A 19,023-nucleotide genomic window follows, 5' to 3' on the forward strand; every position below is an offset into this window, starting at 1 on the left:
CGAAAAGTGACACTTGCTTTTCCATAAGTATGTACTTCACACATCACCATATCTTTTGATCAAATCAGACATTAAATCTAACATCGAAATATTTGTTTAAGTATTTACAGGACCAGATTTAAAACCAAATCCTTATTTCCCTCTCAAGACCACAATACAACTGATCATATTATCAAAACTAGGTAAATGAAATAAGAGATAAAATACTGATAAGAATGCTTCGATTTTATAACATTCTACTGTAACACGTGACTTGAAAACTAAAAGCATGCGGTAGAAGAAATACACGTACCGCTGTTTTTCAAATGATATTCCTTAAAAACATCATGAAGTTCTGTTTCATGACTGCTCTTAATTGGAATATTACTCCAGTAGCCAATAATTCCGACACTGTTTCGGCCAAAGTCTTAGCTAGTTTTATCACCATGGTTTAGTTTTAATGTAATCCGTCTGTAAAGCGTATAATCCGTGTGTTAAGCCTGTAAGTCGTGTGAAAGGCGTGTAATCCGTCTGTAAAGCGTGTAATCCGTGTGTAAGGCGTGTAATCCGTCTGTAAAGCATGTAATCCGTGTGTTAAAGAACAATGCTAAAACAAATATATGATCGGGACCATATTATCCATCGTACACTTGCAAACTACTGTTATAAACGTTAGAATAAAGTAAAGCACAGACAGAAAGCTGTTTTGGATGGATGATAGAGGGTAACCATTTTTTCCATTTTTTTGCATTTGTGTAATTGATAATTACGAAGATTCAATGTTTTTTCCAGCATTTACCTGTTTGACCATATTTTTTTAGTCTGATTTTGGATAAGTTATATTTCTTCATTTGTTTTGAATAGGTTTATCTTTCTTAACTTCTAAAACAATTTGGGATAACAAGCAAAACCGTTTTTAAAAGAGCGTTTTCTGCTAGACCTGAATTTAAAAACACTAATTGTATAACTGTCGAGCGAATGAAAAATAAGGTTAAATTATTGTTTAGGGCAAGCATGACGAGTGTAATTGTACAAAGAAAATATAGTTATCATCCCACTTTAAACTTTAAACTACTTAATGTCGGGTATATTCCTCTTGGTCGGTCGTGGGATTGGAATAATATATTGTTTTATTTTAGGCTCTGTTTTCCCTTACATCATTTAAGCATTTTTACTATAACGTTGTTTCTGCTGTCGAATTCAAGTTGGAGAAACATAGTTATGCAAATGACGATAACGCGCACAAATGTGATCACAACGGTCATATTAACGTTGCTACTCACTGTACTTTTCTAAATCCATGGATTCTCCGTTTTAATGCAATTATGACTTGCCACGTGTTTGTTTTATTTTCACGTTTTGATGAAGCGTTTTCCTCACTTTGCAGATCATTATAAAAACTATTGAGGCTATTGATTGTTGGGGGAAATACATCAAATATATAAAGAATTATACTTCAAGATTTAGAAAGTATAACAATTTATAATTATACAGAGTGTTATTAATGCTATAATCCAGGATTTGAATTCCTTTGAAGTGTGTAAATGTAAGTAATACTTTGTGCTGCAAACTTATATTTCCATCGTATTTTTGATATGAAGAAACATCGTTCGACCCTTTTAAACCCATATATTTTTTAATTATCTCGTAAGGGAAAATAACAATATTATTCACAAATCAATAGTTAAACTTTAAATACAAATATTCCAATATAGTTTATCATAAAACATTGCTTGATTTTCATAAAACACGCATTAATTGTTATTGATCATTTTGTTAATTTTACTAAAATTCATTGACAATTTGTTGAATGCCTTTGATAAAGTTGATATAATGATGCATATCCGACAAATGTTTCCTGTCATCTAAAACTATAACTGCAGTGATATCAATAAGCCTCAGTACTAAGTCAATCAAACTGTCATAACACTCTCTTTGGTCGACATGTTAGGTAAGATACGGAGTGATAGTAAATTTCCTTTTATGTGTAATGTTATGTATTATCCCAATAATTCTTATGCTTGCTCATTTGAGTAATAATTGACAGTTAATCAATCAAGTAAGTTGAAGCGGTATATATAAATAGTGGCTGACCCTGTAGATACAAACCAGTGGAGTAAATAGATAAATTCTAGCAATCGTTAACCTTTACATACACAAAAAATACGAGGGATGATCAATAATTACGAAGACTGCCTATCATTATTATTAATAGTATAAGATACGCTTGAATAAAAACGTCGCTCTATCCTCAACTGCGTCTGTAAATGTCTGTCTCTTTTACATTAAATCAATGTGACTTAAAGAAGCACACTATCGCGCTGTCGGTCCGCGGCGTGATTTGCTCGACGACATCAACGACGTCGCCTATCCAGAAGGTGCTCGAGATACGTCTGTTGTGATCTCATTTCTTCTCAAAGTAGGCACCGGACCACAGCGTTCGTGTCTCTTTGGTCATTTGTTGAAGATGATATCCTGATAGTACTCTACCAGGTACTGGCGTATCAATGCGTTTCCAGCCGTCTGTATCTCCTGTAGACTTTCAAACTTGAATTCCGGGAAAATAGCAAAGTCGAACTGGTCCAGGTCAGGTGATTACGGCGGATGTAGAATAACCTCCAGTCCTAACACGCTAATATCAAGTTGGGTATTCGCCGCAGTATGAGGTGGGGCATTATCCCAATGAAGGTGTTACAAAATAAATATGAGTATCTCTATTATAATTTAACAATTTGCTCAAAATGGATTTCCCCAATTGTTGATATATTGAAAATGGTTAACAATATGTAATATGCAAATTATAATTTATTCACCTTCTTTTGAATGTATGTTTTAACTTTAAACGAATAAACGATACCACTTCAAAACCAGCGCATGGCAAACGCAGTTTTCTTCCCATGTCAACGTATGTAGCCTATACGTTTCGGATGGTGTTTTCCCTATTTCTTTGCAAAATGTAATGTTTGCGCGATTTTCCAAACGTTTATGCGAACCGACCGTGAATCGAACCCGGGCAGCCTAAGTGAGAAGCGGGTGAGCTAACTACTGCGCTAACCGAAAAACCAATACACTTGCATTTGAGACGACCCGGGTTCGAACTCGGATCTGGCCTCGCAAATTTCTGAATTACCTTTTGGTATTTCGAAACGCTAGGTTGTGGGGGCGACTTTGTCTGGGTCTTTACTTAAAATAACACCTCATTGGATGTGAATTAATGCTGTCAATTATTAAACTCAATCTCCGTTTGGTTCCAAATTTGTGAGTTATAATTGTAATGACCCTAACATATTTTTAATATATTTTAAATGCTGACTGGTAGGCATGCATAGTCATGACGTAATCTCTCATAAAAGCTGACCCGAAAAACAGTTACCATGGCTGCACGAACAGGTTAAGAGTGTTGAAATCAGCTGGTTTAACAAACGCTTTTAAAGTTTACTTTTACTTTATATTCAACATAACAGCTATGCCCGGATTTGGCCAGAAATGTGCTGAAAGTCAAAGACCCTTGTCCGAATCCTTCCAAACGAAAATGGTCCTGAGAAGCTTGGAATGTAAATTAAGAAGGAATATTGAAAATGATGTCTCGTTGACCTTTTCCTAAGAAATAGCCGTCTGAATGCGTGCTTTTTTGGATGCACGGAAACAAATCTTTTGCTGTTCTTCTAAGAAAATGTTTTCTGATGCAAGAAAAATGCATTTCTTTAAAATTCAGAAATGACTTGTCTGACAGCAGGGTGTTGATTATTAATTTTATTGCATGATTTTTGATGTGTCTTAGAAAGTTGAGCTTTCTGTGCTATCTGATGTTTGATTTGGATAGCAAACTCATTAAATTTTCAGAACAGTTTCAATACCGAACGAAAGCACGTAATGAATTCCTTTCTGGAATTTAGATTTCCTGTCGGGAGATTTACTCTTTAAGGGACAATCTTTTTCAGGAGTAGAATAAACATCATTTGCAACATATTTTGGGTTAATCAGGAACAAAATGTCTAAAACAATGGTTTTTATGAAGGATACCAAGTTTAATTTGAAAGAAATGAGCATTAAACACGGTGTCTTGTAGGTTGGCAGCTCATGTGTATTATTGTTTGACTGCAGAGCTCATCCTTGTAGCTTTATTTGATTTCGAATGAACAAAAGCATAAACATATTTGTACATAATACTGACAAACAAGTTTTGACTACCACTGCAAAAAAGGAGTCATAAGTCAAATGTCATAATATCAATTACTACATTTAATACCCTTCATCATCGTGTATCATGTATAGATCACTGTCGGTAATGCTATTGTATGTGCATTTCACTTTGATGATATGTACAAGGTCCATGTTGCTATTGTAGTTTAACTGGCTGTGATAATATATACAAATTTGCCAATACGCGTGGTACGAATATTACTTCACAAGAATAACAAACAAAATATTTCTTTCATCATAACATGATATAATCCGTGTCTAGACTATATTGCAAAACAACATTTTACTAAAGCGTTGTCGCCTGTCAAAGAGATTAGACATTAATGAATATAGGAATGGGTGTTAACTTAAAATTCAACAACACGAAGAGGTTTAGGCTTTTCGTCTAGTCTAAGACCTTTTGAAAACTCTGAACATCAGAAACGGACTATTTTTGAGATTTTTATCACAACGAAACACTGAGGCTCAGTTTTAAGACATCAACACGCTATAAAGTACTTTCATTTACTGTGGGGATGTTCTGATTAAAAAGGACACGTGCCTAGCGTGGCTCGATCTAAAGACCAGTTTGTTCCTGTTTTTATACACGGGCACCTTACACCTAGAATAACTCATCCTCAAGCAGGATCATATGTAAACGTTAATGAATGATACATATAGTATAATGTGACGGAACGAAGAGGTTCCTTTGTACAATTATCAATATATACTGATATAAAGCTTACATGACAAAAAAGGAATTCCTACTTACATGAAATGGCATTAGTTGGTTACATATCCGTTATTTGGATAAAGGTTTGACGAGTGGTTGATGTGTTTATTATGATGATACTGTGTATTGTTAAAGGGTTGGGTTCTTCAAAGACAAAAAATATATACCAACGAAATGTATACCCCTGTTTTGCTCAACAATGTTCAACTTTATGAGGGATACGTAATCATTAATTTTTATGAATAACTATGAAATGTTACTGAAAATTTATCTGAAATCATTTCATTGTTTATATTTTGCACATATTATTTCGATGCAAATGGAGTTTCGAAAGGCATAAGGTTTCCTGGTTTCTGTTTCAACAATATTTGTTCACCTATGTTTCTCTTGAAACATATAAATGTGCATAAATGACTGACAGTTTTATTCGAAGAATCCGAAATGATATATTTTCTTCAAATGGCCTTATATCACAATGCAAGGTTGTAACCTTTCACAAAGGGTAGACAATTAATGTATAACGTCTGCATGGTTTACCATGTAACACTATTGGATTAAGACAAAAAAATCGACATGTTCAAACATCCATTCCATTGTCAGGGAGATTCCAAAGATAACTAAGAAGACGCCATTGCATGTACGTCATAAAATGATTGCATACGTGCCTGCGTGTGCTTTATTTTCCTTTTGATTTTTTGATTTTTTTCAATTTAAAAGTAATTGGTAAATCAAATATGTGTATTCATTTGTAAACTGATTTTTACTAGATTGTATCATATCTTAATGTACATGCATTTTCTATTATATTTGATAACCAGGCTAATGGCAGCTATGCATTTTCACAAGGGTATACTGTTAATGCAATAAAATACAATTAGTTCAAAAAGTTTTCATTATTAAATCCTGTTACACATTGTTAAGGTGTGTCTTGTGTTGGCGCCCAGGTCATACATTTTTGTATCTCTTTAATATACTTTTATTTTAGTATACAGTCGAACCGCGTTGGCTCGAACTCCAAGGAACCGGCGAAAATACCTAGAACCACGGAAAATTCGAGCCAAGCGGGAAGGTTACCTTCAGTATTAAGAAATATGTCCTTCACATCCAGTTCGAGCCAACGAGGAATTCGAGCCAAGCGAATTCAAGCTAACGGGGTTCTACTGTATAAGTGAACGTCTTTTACAGTTATTTTTGAAACATGTTTACATTCGAAAAAAAATCAGCGCTAAAGGCTTGTATCTCAATATTACACAGTTTCCTGGTTATTGTTATTAACAGCTGAAAAATCAGATGAATGTGAAATCCATTTCTATTGTGCGACGGTATGAGGGTGTCAACCGCCCTGCCTCGCAGAAGGGAACTGGAATCCGGCACCCTTTTTAAAATTATAATTTTATAAAGCGTCTGAAATTGCTTGATGTTTGCATATTTCATTTATATCTTGGCATTTCTGCTTATTTCTTATAATATTATGTTGGTCGATTAACATTCCTGGCTAAACATATCATGACCCATTACACAATAAGTCGGTCATTGTAAGTTGCACAGCATTTATCTGGTTAATGCATGTTACGTATTACCTTAACCTGTAACTTAATTCAGGACCAATTTTGAGAAACTTACATCGTTGTACGCTGAAGTAAATAAAAATTTCCTTTGAGTTCATTGCAAGCCAGTATTAAAAGACTTTTGAATAAGCAATTTGTAGAATTCCGGAAATCAGAGAACTTTACGCTGATTGGTTGTGTATGGAGACAAAATTACAGTAAACAAATTTATTTCAAATGACATACGCACGATTACATCTTTTCAAAGAAATTTGAGCATGTTTTTCCTTCGACATTTTTCATCGGAGAGAAAATATATTAAGGAAGTTCTACTGCCTTTATATGTATTCCGAAAGAAAAATACACAAACATAGGATCATTGGAAATCAAGGTTGTATTGATATGGATATTGGGCTTCTAGAAGCCCGAAAAAAGGCACGTCCCAGTAGTCGCGCTTTGAAGTTTTAAAACCTGATGTTAAGTAACGCACATATGTACTCATTTTAATGTACCTCTGAACAAAAACGAGACTTTGGTATAAATCGAGTATATACTTTTAACTCCACTTTATATAATAACACCTATTTAGATTCAGTAAAAATATTTTGATCATCAGACGAAATGTTTGAGTGGTATTTATTTTATTTAAAATATGAATATGTTTAACAGCTAAGAAATGAAAATAATGGTCTGGATTAAGTTAAGCAACCTAATGTGTGCTTACTAAACGACAGTTCGGCCTAAAGCCTCCAATTTATAGTGTACATTTTTTCCATGTCAACAGAATTGGTAAACATTGTATTTTTCGTAGTTTTACATGTGCAAAGAAATACACTAAATGATATTTAGTGTGGAATTAAAATGCGTAAATAGTTTAAAGCAAAAACCTTTTTAGTGTTTTTAGCATATGTTTTCATACTTCAAATACTTTTATTGTTTATATCTTTTCGGATGTTTACCATTCAATTCAACATATTTATACGGTTATAGTCAATACAGCCTAGAATATTTTTTCTCATTACCTCGTTTGAATGAATCTGGTCATTTCACTGAAATTATTTACACCACGATCAACATGATAACGAAAAAGAAGTTTTTCAAACGATAAAGCTTTATCCAGTGACCTTCACTGACAAGACACATATACACATCAGAAATACATCGATGTAAATACCGGCACTCAAAATATCTGGTTAACAATCAGAAGTGTTGCAATATTTGTGAAACACAAAACAATTTCTCCTTTCTGTCGAAATCAATAACATATCATTGCTTTAATACGATTTGCTCTTCCATCAGCACTTTTTGATGTGAAAATGACGACTTAGTAGCACCTGCTTGTCTTGATAGGGCAATCGTGCGAATAAACAATTAAGTTTCGCACAGGCCGTAATGATTGTACGGATGCAGGGCGAGGAATAACGTGACTTCAAAGGGGTTCTCTAATGGGTCATCACGGATCATTTACCGATGTAAATAATCAAGTAAGTGACGTTTAGGTCGGATAACTTTAGTAACAGAAAATATATGAAAACTATTCTTAGCTTACTAAAGACTATGCTATTTTCTGCGCGTGTTTAATATTTAAGATTTGCATGTGTTTTAGTGTGCATTCCTTGGCCAAAATTTCAGCGTTATATCGTTTTATGAATTCAGTCAATTTGGAAACAATTGGTCAAGGATTGTACCATCAACATAACTTTAAATACGACTTGGCGGTCATATCATGAAAAAAACATAATTCTTTGTTATACGAGATATATTGGCCATTCAATGCGGTAAGACAAGTAATAACTGGGAATTTAAAGCGGCATTTTCCTCAATAAAACAAATAATTCCTTCTCTGAAAAGATATAATTGTACGTGCATCTAAAAATGCACGCACACAGACGTAATGTTTTAAGGGAAAGGCAAAAAGTCGTTGTTTTCAATACTCGTTCCCTACTGGGATAAACATTATAAGCTGTTAATTTCTCTTGTTGTATACTATTTAGCGAATAAAGAGAAAGTTTAATGTCGTGGCGCATTTAATTTCACAATGACATCGGACATGGAAAATGCGTAAATAATACATACGACTTGTTCTCTACCGAAGCGTAAGGTCAGTTTGAGATTAAGAGAACCACTACAAGCAGAAATGGCAATAATATAAACAATATATGTCTGGTTTTGATATTATTTTTATTCTGTTATTAATAAAAATTAACCTCAATTACCTCCATATATCATTGGCATTTATGCACGTCATACCATGAACGCCATCATTCTATTATTATTTACATGAAACTATGACGGCGTATTTCCTACTTATGTATGATTTCCCATATAAAGGGGCACACTCTAGGTTTAGACTTGATAGATGCACATAATACGTATGAATTTTACTGCATTAGTATGTTAACTCATTCAACTTATATTATCAAAGCCCAAAAACAGCCAATAAAAAAGCGCAAAACTATATTTGACATTTTTATCTGTACACAATATTTTTTTTTTATTAAAGTCAGATAGACGGACGTCTAGACGACTAAAAAGACAGACAGACAGGCAGACAGACACGCACGCACGCACGCACGCACGCACGCACGCACGCACACACACACACACACACACAGAGTCAGACAACATAAAACAGTCAGACAGGCAGACTGACAAGCGTGAAGACTGACACAAACAGACAGATAAACAGACAGATAGAAGAGCTGACGGACATTTACATAGCTATGTATGTTCTCCATTGTTGGTGTAGGAGTGTATCGTACTAACAAGCAATATCTTGGTTTGATTTGCCTTTCACTTGGCTGAACTATTTATCTATGTTCAAAATATTGCAGGATATTGATGTGAGCCACCGTTTAGAGATATTATCTGCCGTTTAGTGAATCACTGTATTGCAACACCGTTCTGCATTAGCCGCCGTTTATTGAAGCACTCTGTCAGATTTGCAAATGAGAGAGCTATGATTACCTTGGTTCTGTCTTTTTAAACGAATATTAATGGAAACGATATAGTAAAGGCTTCTGGATGGAAAATGGCTTTTACTACTTCAAGCTAGGAGTGAGACATTGTTTTTGTCATTGTCATAAATTATGTTGAATAATTTGGAATCCGGCACAGACCTATTATGAGGTCTTCGAAGTCGAAATTACTGTAATAAAAACATTACATCGTGATTCATAAAAATATATAAATACAGTTTAAGAAAACAACAAGAGATTGCTTTGGTATTTTTACGTTACAATACGTTTAAAAAAATTGGTAATTAGGGACTTATACGTTCACAGTAAACGGGTTGATCACAGGCCCCAATCTCTCGAAACTTCTTAAGTCTCTTATAACAGGATTAAGCTAATCTCACTATTTTTTTTGTTCTATAAAATGTGTTATATTTACTTCTTCAATATTTTTTAGAAATTATGTAATAATAACCTGTATGATTATCAGAATAAGCCATTTTTCATTTATCTAAATCCAATTTCAGTATGCATTTTGGCTAATTGAAATAAGCGACTTAAGCCTGTTAAGCTTAAGAAGTTTTGAGAAATTGGGGCGAGGTCAAATATATGGAGGTATGAATCGAAATCATTATCGTTTCTTGTAATATTATAAACTAAAGAAAACACATTTTAGCAAGCCAATAGAGTGTAAAAGTGACAATGTTAAGAAGTTAAATTAAATTTAATCCCCGATTTGAACATATATACAGGCATAAGGACGTTAGTGTTGCCAATGACGATCATCAAAAAGATATCCAAATTGACAAGTTGCCTACACACCTTGAGAATAAGGTAGCCCCTTGTTTCTAATTTCTCTTATACGGCACAACTTTGTGGTTGTTGTACGGCTATGTTATTTCAAGACGCCAAATGATAATTTGGTTTACTTACTCAAATCCGTAGTAAAACAATTACAGCCTAGGCCCCAATTTCTCGAAACTTCTTAAGTCCCTTATAACAGGATTAAGCATTGTAATTTCATTTTGTTTAATATTTAATAGTATGCCAGTGTATGGGAAAAATATTTCGTGAACGTTTAAACATTTTCCATTTTACTTGGTCCTGATTCACTGAAAACTGCTTAAGCTATGAATTGACGTTGTCAGTTATTAAACTTAATCTTCGTTAAGTCTCTAAAGGTTTAAGTCGTGACTAAGTTATGAGTGTAATCTTTTCACATACAGACTGGTTGCCATCTATTGTCACGACGTAATCTGTCAAAAAAGCCTATTCAGAAACAAGTCCAAATGGCTGCCAGAGCAATTTGAGGAGTGTTGAAAGTAGGTGGTAAAACATTTTTACATGATGTATGCTAAAATTACTATCAAACCCGAATTGGGCAAGGAATGTACTGATTGCAAAAAGGAAGCGACTGATACCTTATGAACGAAACAGTGTCTAAGAGGCTTGGATTTTAAAAGAACGAATATTGAATACGGCTTCTCGTTGACCATTTCCTGAGAACATTCCATCTGTGGACGTGCATATTTAGATGCACAGAGAATTATCTTTGCTGTTTTTCCAAGGAAAATACTAATTTGTCTGATTGAAGAAGCTTCGTTTCATGATAGTTTAGTAATTTCTTGTCTGACTGCAAGCTGTTGATTGTAATTGTCATTGCGTTAGTCTCATTATAAGTTAATCGTTTTCCAAGTCATATTATGGGAATGTGTCAGTGTAAATCGAATGAATCTTCTTATTCCAGCCGAGGAGAATTCTTTAAGTAGAGTTAAACATGAGACAAGAAAGTGTCTTAGTTTATGACATATTCCCGACATTTGCCATACCGCACCGGAGAACTGATAACAGTTAATTCCATGCGAACTATACACGCTTAAAGCATTGCTATAAGTTTCCATCCGGTTATAAGCATTTTGAAACCGGTAGTTCATAAAACAAGCAATGTTAAAGCTATCAAGGTATTTTCTTAAATAGTAATAGACTCGTCTTTTAAAAAGGTATGATTTTATTAAAAACTAGTCAATGCTCACGCTTGATTTACGTTATTGCAACACACCTGGTACTGTTTGCGCGTTCTGGATGTCTCATCCACATTCTGAGTGTTGCACAATTTAAATTTCGAGAACATCAAATACCGCGAGTTATTCGTGTTAAAGTTTAAGATTACAACACCCGAACATCTCAAAGCGCTAGACTACGATGTAACTTAAAGCGCAGATACATGGTTGTGGCACTAATATTGGACAGTCCGCAACAGACACAACCGGTGATGTGACATCAATGACCTTGAGTCTTATTGTTGTAGTTTGGGTCATAGAATCATCAGTCCACATTCGCAATGTGAATGTGCTTTGTTTAATATATGTAGAAAACTACAAGTACAAGTACACGTATACGGAGTGTTTCATCGTGTTTCGTCGAGTTTCTTCGAGTTTCGAAATCTGTATATTACCATTCTTGTACCTTTGACTAAAAGTGTTAAATGCTTGGGAAGTTATAACACGTTTTTTATAGACACACAATATTAGAAAAATAGTCCAATTAAACATCGTGAATGATTCAAAACAATATAATTGCACTTCCTAACAGTCAAGATCTTAGCTTTCTCCTATAAGTATCATTTCAGGATTGAATAACAAGTGGTTATTTTAACGAATGCTGTTGTTCCCAAAAATGCTTTCGTGATATGAAGCGAGATCATGATATTTCATCCAATTTGAATTAAAGATAATTGCATTGTGACGTTTCCTTAAAACTAGTTTTTATTTAAAGCTATAAATTTGGACAAACATGTCAATATTGGAATCTGATGATGATAGTTTACTGGTAAGATACCTCTTAATTAAGGATTGGAGCAAGGAATCAATATGTTTTTGAATACACATCTAAATTTTATTGCCCTTCGGACTCCACCCATTTTGAACAGCCCCATTGCATAGCATACCCCAATGAAATGCAACATGTCGAATTTTAATCCTTAATTGATCAAAATATTAAAGCTTAAACAGCAAAAAATCTGTCAAAATAAATGATACGAATATATCGGAATATTCACACAATCAATACACAAAAAGACACCACATTACATAATATAAAATGCCAGTATAGATAAATTCTCTTGCATTTAAAAGGGAGTCGCATGGAATTTTTTCTAAAAAGAGTTCCGTTATGGACATATGGTAGCTCTAAAATAGGGAAGATCAAAAGACGATGTGGGGCCGTTAATTCCGCGTGCAAAGGGTAATAAAACTCGTACGTGTTAGTATAATATCCACAATGGCTCTCTACGCATTTCAGTGTCTCCGGTGTGGTATAGTGGTTAGGATTTCCGGTTTTCACCCAGACGGCCCGGGTTCGATTCCCGGCACCGGAATATATTTTTAACTCATAAAGACATTTTACTTTGTTTTGGCAATACTTTCGTTATTTTATTTCGTTCAACACGTCAACTATTAATTTCGAGGACTGGTCTTTAAAACATTTCTTCACCTTGATGGACGTGTGATTCTTGCAGTAGTAAAATGACACCAAACAAGTCCAACATTGAAAATGTTTCAGTTAAGACAAGGTGTAAAAATAAACCACATTACATAATATAAAATGTTATTATATGTTAATACGCTTGCATTTAATAGAATTGTTTGAGAAAGTCGCATGGAGATATTACCAAAATGAGTTCCTTTATGAACCTATTATAACTCCAAACAGTGAACATCAAAGACGATGTAGGACCGTTAATATTGCGTACAAAGGGTGATAAAAGTCGTACGTGTTAGTACAATATCCACAATGGCTCTCTACGCATTTCAGTGTCTCCGGTGTGGTCTAGTGGTTAGGATTTCTGGTTTTCACCCAGACGGCCCGGGTTCGATTCCCGGCACCGGAACATATTTTTAACTCATAAAGACATTTTACTTTGATCTATGTTTATATTTTTTGTTCAACACGTCAACTATTAACTTCGAGGCCTGGTCTTCAAAACATTATTTCGCATTGATAGACGTGGTTCTTGCAGAAGTAGGTAAAATGACCCCAAACAAGTCCTGCGTTGAAAATGTTTCAATCAAGACAAGTTTTAAATGTTGACCTTCAGATTCAACTGACAAAATATTAAATGGTTTCCCATGTCGATGGACATGTATCAACGCATTGTAAAATTTATTTGCTTCTGTTTATAGATAAAAGCTGCTTGAAGGTTGGAAATAATAAACATAGATAAATCACTCGTCAATACTGAGAAAAAATGTTTGAAAAATAATAGGAACAAATGAGAAGCTAGTAAATACAATGACAATGACTGTTTCAATGTTCATACTTGTTAAAACAGCAATATACTTTTAGCATTTTTGTTGATACGAAACAGTTTTAGTATTGCTTTGAACGGTTTCCGCGATTTAGAAGTCTGTTTCGAAAATTCTGTTGTTTGTTTTTGAAAATTACAAATGCATGGTTTTGTGTATACTTATATATGTTTTTATTGAAAAAAATACTGTTTGAACCAAACGAATATCTTCGACTCAGGCCTCATTTATACAGCCAAATTGGCCGGCAGAATAACACAATGGATACTAGCCAGGCTGATGGGGAGATGACATATTTTAAGGATGGGGAGTGTAAGGAGTTTTGACAACAGTGTTAAAGTCAATAATGAAATACCGAGAGCTATAGTGCACGTGTTGTAACATTTATGTTTACCCGAATTATATATGCATTGTCAGTGCATGTCACAGTGTAGTGCTTAATCGTAAGGAAACCATAATTGTATTATGTTCTGTTCAGGAAGTGTGTTAGTCATTTCAGCACAATGACTCTGGCCATTCGAACATAGATTATGATAAAAAATGTTTTCGGCTGGTTCAAACATGATCGTACTCACATGCGTCAAAACATCTGAAAAATGTAAACCAACTAAGATGCGAAACACACAAAAAAGGTTTCATGTTTTGAATTTTGATTTACTTATCGTTTAAAACCACCTCACTGATATATTTACATACAGATTCGATGTTAAATATGTAATACTTTCAGGTGTTCTGCTTGGAACAAATCGAACCCTGAAAAATGATATGTTTCTAAGTTTCTAAAAACAAGTGTTATGTTCAGGGAAATATCTTAAGCCAGGGCCTATGGTACATAATTGCTACGTCAACGAATACCTTTTGCTAAATCACCATAGTATAATGGATGGTGCATGATTTGTGGCGTTTACACATGCCTCAAGATATCTTAAAATGATTAGATTAGACCCCTCAAAATAAACAAATAAATGCTCGACAAAAATACGAGAGGCTAAAGGGGTTGGTAGTTCAATCTGAAGATTTTCAACTTTTCCTTTTTTCTAAAAACTATAACGTTCTTGTAAAATGAGTAAATTGAATAGTGTCTCCACTAAATAGTTAAAAATATTCTTTTCTTAAGTCTTTCTGGAGAAGAGCTTCTTTCAAAAATCACATTCATACACGAACATATATAAAGTTCCCCCAAATACCATCCCCATGTGTTATCTTAGAAACACAATAAACTATATATTAATAGAGCAATTTCCTTTTTCAAGTTAATTGCATCACTATACCTATACGTTGCACATGAAATCGACTAGAAAATGGTATTGCCTAGATTCATAGCGAGTTCAACTTTATCTCTTTAATACGGCACAGTCATGAAAACAGTACCTTTAGACGATTACGAGTATTACTGTTCCTTTTATGTGTATACTTATACATTTAGTGTAGCACATTAGTCTGCATTTTCCTCCATTCTTAAGTATTCAGATACACTAATGAAATGATCGATCCTTGTGTTACGGAATCCCTAAACAAGAAAAATGTATTTTAAAGAGATAAACGGCGATCATTTTGTAAACAAGGTCACGGAGAGTGTATGAGCAAACAGTATGAACTTAACATGTTACATATCTTTTCATTTGATTATCAAAAAAGAACTTATGTCGAAAAAGGTTTAGTTTGTGCTCAAATTTCGAATTCAATAATTTGGCAGGAATTATCAGATGTTTTTAGGTCAAAAGATATTGGATATTTGTCCAGAAATACACCTGCTTGGCTTAAGCATTGCGGAGGTTGGTCACTCGATTGTGAAAGGCTCATTACACAAAAATCAAACAGACAATATTCGGTTCTTAAGATGTGACAAATATGATGGAAATAATCCCCTCTGGATGATTTCTGTTTATTGATAAATGGAGTGAGCAAGTCTTCAATCTTATTTCCTGGTAAAAAAAACCTATTGAAATCAATTCCAGGGTTTGATAAGAATTACACAGACACTGTAAATTAAGTTTCATTCGTTTAATGAAACACGATATTACATTCTAAATATTAAGGTAGACACACGTGACAGAATTCTAATACCTAATTGTTAATATTATCTAGCTGGTAACGAGTTTGACACATACGTTTTGAAGCCTGATGTGACGCATTACATATGACATTTTATCTAAATATTGATCTTTGTTTGGAGTCTTAATGATATTTGCATTAAGGAGTAGTCACTAACACGATATTTACAGGAAAATGACGTCAGATATTTTTCTTCCAGCACTGTGTTCATTTACGTTTGTTTATCCCAAGACAACGAGCTAAATTAAGAGTACACCTATATTTCAATAAACTTTCTGCCTCGATCATATAATACAGTGTTGTTTTACAATTGAGCATCGAAAAGCATAACATAATCACAGTTAATATATTCATTCACCAGGCTTAAGGCAACCGGTGCACTTTCAAAAGTAAAACTCATCGCCGACATAAAACAACGTCCAGAGAGTTTCTCAGAGAAATGAGAATACTTTTGAGCCGAAAGCTTGTTTTTCGTCTTTAATTGATTGTCGTGTTAATGAAACAGACAAAAGGTAATCACATTTCTGTCATTCGCATATTTGACGGTTGGAGAATTTCACTTAACGGCCGATATTATCGAAGGCTGGCTCGTGGTCTGGAATGTTTTGTGCAGCCCTCTGCAAGATGATTCGATTTACGCAGGTCAGAAGTATTGGCTATTATGCTTGGCTTAAGCCTTTGATATAAGAATATTGCTAACATTATTTGTGTTTTATTTTACAAATCACTTTTGGCGATTGTAAACTGCTCGATTGTGAAATGCTCGTTACACATATTTGATACTTACTTACCACCAATTACTTGAATTACATACATGTATGACCGACATTTAGTCTTATATTTGTTGATTGTTTAATTTTATAATATATATAGATGCATTGGTTCACTTTGTATTAAATTGCATTTTATTTGTCCTCATGGGCCATGACCTATTGGATGTAATAGCATATATAAGTTTTGTATCTTGAATCTTATATCAACTTGATAATTGTATATAAAACAGATATTTTTTTTCGGTCCTTTACCGTAAACATATTCAATTTAATTGATATGTTGAGTACAAATGTGTGGTTTACGTTTCTGTTGATGCATTGGTATTTAGTTATATGTTCTGATGAAAGAATACTTGAAGTAAATTTAAGAAGGTTTATAATGTGTTTCATAAGAGTTTGATAAAATGTTCACAGACACTGTATTGAATGGTTTTCATTCGTTTTGTGAATCTCAAATACGTGTATATTACGAGTATTTATCAAATATGTATAATAAGTGAGATATATAACAGAAATATAATAAATTAATATACTGGTCAAGCTGTTTACGATATTGACACTGACGTATAACAATCAGAATTTTCTCTAGATCAAAACCATTATTAGAAACATTAATGATATTGTCAATCATGCGTATTCATGAGTCGACCTTCAAAATAAACTAATGTGTGCTTATACGTGTAAGCTTTCACTGCACCACAACCAATATAAGATGAGGTTAGAATAAAGTAAATTTAACAATAATGATTGATTATCAGCCATTCTGCTTAGAAATGAAACATAAAAACATAGATTAACATTAATTTAACATTAGCTACCACAGTTAGAGCTCTCGTCAATTGTGCGTTGATTAGTTCAGCCATACTTTCAGTTCCATCCTCTTACCTCCTTTTAGATACAATGCCTCTATAAGTCTGATAACAATGAAGGATCGATGACAATGACAGGCTAGTTAATACTATTTTAGCTCATTTATGATGAAAGTTAATAGCTGAAGAATAAATCTAGAGTCTGTTTGTTGGGTAGAAACCAGTATTGGTATACATGTTTAGAGGCCATGGGAATATTCCCCTGGCGGTTATTAAGCCCACATCCGTTGGGATGGAAAGCGGACAGCCTTCACCGCTAGAGCATTCTCATCACAAAAAAAGCTTAGATTAATCATTCATATTACCAGACTAAGCCTGTCAAAGAAATCTAATTTGTTTTCAGTAGTTCAAAGTGAATGTCTAGTAGCTACGGATTATAGATGATAATGCAAAATTTCATAATAATGGAACTAATAAAAAAAATAGGAAAACTCTAACTCAAACATCACTGTTTTTTGTTCATAAAGGGCAGAATGTGTCATTCTGGTTATAATGAAACTTATTTACATTGGAACGGATCCGATAGCAAAACAGTACATTAGTTCGTAAAGCACAAAACATGCCCATGTGGCAATAATGACTCTAATTTAAAGAGGAACAACCTTTCACCAGTTTCATTTCAACAGCAAGACAAATTATCTTAAACAGAACTACATCTGTTTTGTTATTCTGAATTGTTTTATTTCAGTTGTGCATTACATTGGTAGCACTGACATCATTAATCTTACATGCCGAAAACTGCTCCCTGTTGCACAATTATCATATTCACCATCTTGAAAAAGAGCCGAGACTTCAGCGCCTTGTTATTTACACATTCATTTCCAAACCGTAAGGGACTTTGAATGTTTAAAGTTTTGTTACAATCATTAAAATGACAAATCAAAGCTTAAATAAAAAAACAAACAATTAGGGTGAAACAACTTCATGTCATACGTAACAAAGTTCGTTATAACCTATGTGGGGTTGAAGTAGGGATGAGGGTGCCTTTGAACAATTGATGTCTATCTCCCTAATTCTTTTTGTATTCTTTAAAGGGTTTTATTTATAGAGGATATATAAGTTAGTATAAACAGAAATAAATTTTAGAAATACGCCTTTTTTGGTCTTCGAATATTGCAACAATTTCATTCCATACTTTATTATCGTTGACATCCAGATCAATAAGCACAATAGCTATACCAAAATTGTATGGGGTCATCTGACATCAGCACTTAATATTAACGCTAATGTCCCAATACATTGACAAACTTAATTTTTCATTGGAAACCTTATAGTTTTTCTATACAAAAAATAAATCATATTATCTTGAATACATTTCAAGCTATTCAATGCTAAATTAATTCATATTATATGGAATAATTATATATATCCGTATGTTGTAAATATTTACTGATGATTTTGGGCTTCTCGTATTCCCTTCTGAATGAGTGTCATATATATTAATTTATTTTGTCTCCAAGAATGTTCAACTTTGCTGTGTCATTTCTTCCGTTTCTTCGTAAAGTAAGAAATATCTTTTAAAGTATGTATATAGGATCGCATGTGCCAGGCAATAAGAAAGGAATAGTTCCCAAAGCGAAGATAAAAACTGTCAAAATGACACTTATTATTGTCGTAAGTATGTTTT

The 19,023-nt window shown here is 33.7% G+C and overlaps 2 non-coding genes across 2 annotated transcripts; both read left to right on the forward strand.

Moving 5' to 3' along the window:
* Window positions 1-12,699: 12,699 nt before the first annotated feature.
* Window positions 12,700-12,771, forward strand: Trnae-uuc (transfer RNA glutamic acid (anticodon UUC)). The gene has a single exon. It is a non-coding gene; the product is annotated as a tRNA-Glu (tRNA).
* Window positions 12,772-13,212: 441 nt separating this feature from the next.
* On the forward strand, window positions 13,213-13,284 carry Trnae-uuc (transfer RNA glutamic acid (anticodon UUC)). Its single transcript has one exon. It is a non-coding gene; the product is annotated as a tRNA-Glu (tRNA).
* The last annotated feature ends 5,739 nt before the right edge of the window (window positions 13,285-19,023 follow it).

This window comes from Mya arenaria, chromosome 7 (genome assembly GCF_026914265.1).
Source record: "Mya arenaria isolate MELC-2E11 chromosome 7, ASM2691426v1".
Lineage (NCBI taxonomy): Eukaryota > Metazoa > Mollusca > Bivalvia > Myida > Myidae > Mya > Mya arenaria.